This window comes from Amblyomma mixtum, chromosome 5 (assembly GCF_055824585.1).
Source record: "Amblyomma mixtum isolate Tamu chromosome 5, ASM5582458v1, whole genome shotgun sequence".
In the NCBI taxonomy this organism is placed as follows: domain Eukaryota; kingdom Metazoa; phylum Arthropoda; class Arachnida; order Ixodida; family Ixodidae; genus Amblyomma; species Amblyomma mixtum.
Window position 1 is genome coordinate 13,480,836 of NC_143016.1, and position 4,120 is coordinate 13,484,955.

A 4,120-nucleotide genomic window follows, 5' to 3' on the forward strand; every position below is an offset into this window, starting at 1 on the left:
CAAAGGCGCCGTTCGCTGTGGCTTCGATGAGAAACAAATTAGGCCTAGCGACGGCTACGAGTAGCGCACCAGAGCGCCGTCGTCCGCCACGCTCGCCGGCGGCACTTGTGGGGTAAGCTCGCGGAATCAGATGCTGCGAGCGTTGCGAATATGTCGCGGCAGGGATCGGACCTTTTGCGACGTAACGGCGGTAGAATGCGAAGCTTGACCACCGCGGGGCGTTGTTGCAGTACGCTGTTGCTCCGCCGTCGGACGATTCTCGAAGGCTGCATAAAAGCACCTTCAAACGGCACTATACACACTGCCGCCTCTTTGAATACGTTGCTCTTTAAACATGATTTAGTGCGAAAAAAGTACGTTCTTGAAGCGGGCCAGCTCGCGCGCTTTTCGCACTCGGAAGCCTACGGGCACTTTCGGCAATAGGCGCGCCATCTTCTCGGTTAACAACGTAAAGTGAGGTCGCCAAGCTCGGTTCGCGATAACCGAGGTTAGCGACGTAACCTCGGTCAGGTCCGCCGCGTGAGCAGCAGTCACCACAGTTAGGAAAAACCGCGATAACCTTAACCAAGGTTAAGCGCGCCCGTGTGACAAGGGTAGAAGTATTTAAGTGTCCCGATGCTTAAACTAACTCCGTAGTGCGCCCATTGGCCATCGTTAGCCCGCTAATGATGGATACGAACGCCAATTTCAAAGGCTTCAGCACCATTCTTGAACATTCTATATATCCCTTTAAGCTTGAAAGCTACACTTTTATTTTCTCTTCTCTTTGTCTTCTTTGCTCGTAGCGGTGATTTTTGAAACGCTTGTGTAAAAAACGAAGCGTAGAAGTGGAGAATAACTACCTCTGCCGGCGAGGTACCTGCTTCAGCTGCGTCCACGTGTGATTTTGTGGACGATCTCGTAGCAGCAACACTGAGGATGTTGCCTTGTCATCCAACTTCAGTTCAGAGGGCGAGGACGACACGAGGAACCAGCCCAGAACATCGGTTGCAGCGCCTCGGTTATTTTCTTATTTTGGCCCGCGCTGCAAAGGGTTCGTCCCTCTGTTCCGCCTAGTGCACTGCACGGGCTCGGGCCGGCCCAAAAGCCCGGGCCCGGCCCGGCCCGCGGGCCGGGCCGGGACATGATTTGTTTTGCCGGGCCTGGGCCGGGCCCGGGCCTGAAGTTGCGGGCCCGGGCCGGGCTCGGGCTTAAAGCAGCGGACCCGAGCCGGGCTTCGGTCCGTATAGAAACGGCTGGAGTCCGACTATTCATTCACTATTGCAGAGTGAGATAAAGAGAAAGGAATTTTAATGAGGAAAAGGTGATTGCAGAGGGAAGTACACAGCTGCGGCATTGGAGCAGCGACACAGGGGAGCTATGGGTTATAGTACGCGCTGAGAAAAAAACTAAGCTGTATTCATTGACCTATTTATTTCCTTACTTCCACGCCGCGGTGGCTTAGTGGTCAAGGCGCTTGATTACTGAGCCGGGGAACCAGGATTTGCTCCTAGCCTCAGCGGCCACATTTCTATTTAGGCGGCTAGCATGGCAGCCATGTACTTTGTAGTACCATTGCTTGTTGAAGAAACCCATGTGGTCGAAATGATCTCGAGCCCTCTGCTTCGGTGTCTCTGACAGCCTGACTCCCCTTGGGCCCTTAAGCCCCAAAAACATCGCTTTTATTTTATAGCTATATTTTTTTCGTGTGAGAAAATTCACAAACTAAAGCGCGTTTGGTTTTCTTTTTGATCAGCTGACCGGAACATCTAGTAAATTAAATAGCCACAAAAGCTCGCGAGAGTTTGCAAATCTCATCTCATAGCCACATCTATCCCTCTTTGCTTCTTCAGCCTGGTTGACATGACAAGTGTTTTGCCCTATAAGTTATCACGTTGTTCACGCGTTATCTTCTGCTCCACCAGCAAGAGTAAAATTTAACCGGTCTTAATTGGACATTTTGCTCGTTCGTCATCCCAAAACATACCTATACACTATTATAAATGCATTCAGAAAGGACATTTAGTTTAGGACGCTTATAGTCTTCAAAACACACACCGCGAAATACTCAAGCCTTTTAGCTTTTCGTTTCTGCTGAAAGGCGACTAGTTCGGCTATGAGTTCAACCTGAGAGATCGCGTTCACTAAAAAAATGTCATCCTACTGCTTGCTAGGCAGCTTTAATGTTTATACTTCGCGGTCGACAAAATGTAACTGATTAAAACCATGGAGGAATGCAAAGTGGTCTATTACGCGCGTATGCAGCCCGTTTTATTTGGCTCTCAGAACTTCCGAGTTTATCTTTGTGCACCTACACAGAACAGTGTCCAAAAGAGGGCCTGGCGAGCACTACTCATAATCACTTCCTTCTGGGTCAAAAAGAACCAACTTTCTGCAAGCCAAACTGTGGTTTCAGAACCTTTGTCGGCCAGTTTCTTATCGGTCTAGTAGCAGTCTACTTGCTCAAAGTGAGCAGTATACCTCAAGCGGCACTGTGAAACGGGCCGGGCTCGCTAGAGCGATAATTTAGCGGGCCTGGGCCGGGCCCAGGCTTGAAGCCACGGGCCTGGGCCGGGCTCGGGCTTCAGGTCACGGGCCCGGGCCGGGCTTGGGCCTCAAATTGAGGCCCGTGCAGTGCTCTAGTTCCGCCTAATGGCGTTACCAATTAGATAATGCCTAAAGCGAGCATTTTCTATGCGTAAAACTGTACAAGCTACAACTGTTACTTTTTTTAGGAATTTCTATTAGAGAGGCAGGCATTCGTCATAATCCGTAGCTTATTTCACAATTCTTGCTTTATGGATGCAACCATATATTCACAAGTTTTGTTCAGTTTTTTTCTAAAAATCTTTTATTTAAGAAATAAAATTTGATAATAAGACACGAACACTATAAAGAAGCTCATAACTTTAGAAATTGCGTTGAACAGCTTCGTTCCCATTTTTTTAAACTTAATAGTTGCTGGACGATGTAAATTTAACGAAAAGGCACAAAATACGGACATTTTTCCCACTGTCACAGGCAGAGTTAAGGTTAAGGCAAATCTGGGTTGCTCGAATGAGTGCCACATCTATATAAGCAATGCACCGTCGAAGCTTCCTTCCCAAAGGAATGAGGTGGGCAAAATTTGTGTGTCTAGCTCGCAGTCGGAAGCTTTCTGGTGTGGGTTATAAGGTCTATAAAAGTGCGTTGGGGCGATAATCGCATTACACTCGCCGTCGGTGCGTTGCAGGTCGTACTGAGCGCTTCAATAACGGCTTTGAATCTTAGTCGTTCTTGCATCACCGTTGCTTCACCTTCAACTTGACCTTCAGGAGTCGCAAAGCCGTGAGGAGTGCTTTGTGGACGCGTCCTGTTTACGAAGCATGAATTATTCCCGGCTAGTTTCAGTGGCAACTCCGTCACATATGGCTTCCAGTCATCCCAGCTGTTATGCAAGTGTGTTTAAGCGCAGGTCGCTATGTACACGTAATGCGAACGTTGCCTTGTTCGATATGAAACCAATTCTACTGACAGCTGTGCGTGCAGCGAAATTGCTTCTAACAAGGTCTTCAGGGGTGTTTTCGTGTGCATTCAAAGTAGATAAGTGCAGCTAGCACATGCCTCACGGTTTTACGCGTTTTGCCGCAAAACTTGACTCCCGTCGTCCCTCTCCACCAGCAAGCTGTGCTAGGCAGATACTGTGCAAAAGTTCAAAGAGGCAATTGTTCGCCTTGCTGACAGCCGGCAAGGCGAAATTTTATGCAGACTTCATGTGGGCATGTGAGGCTAGATGGTGTCACATAACACCGGTCATGACACCGGTCATAACCGAAAACGACGATTGGTTAGCTCCCCATAAAACACCGATGTCGATAGGGATGCATGCACTAAGGGCACCTAGGGGCGCGAAACGCAAGCTCAGAGCTCTGCGCATTGATAATCCTGCTTAGAGACTCATCAGTCGTGCCACCAAATGCCGCTCACATTCAATTTTCTCTGTGTCGTTTCTTATGCTTTGCGCCAAAAGGCGAAGTTTCAATTTCTCATTGTTATTGCTTCGAGTGCAGGACCCCACTATAGCGCCAGTCACCGTCCCACCGGCGTCGACTACAACAAGTAAAGAGACAACACTTTCGTTCTTTTTTACAATCGTGTTCAT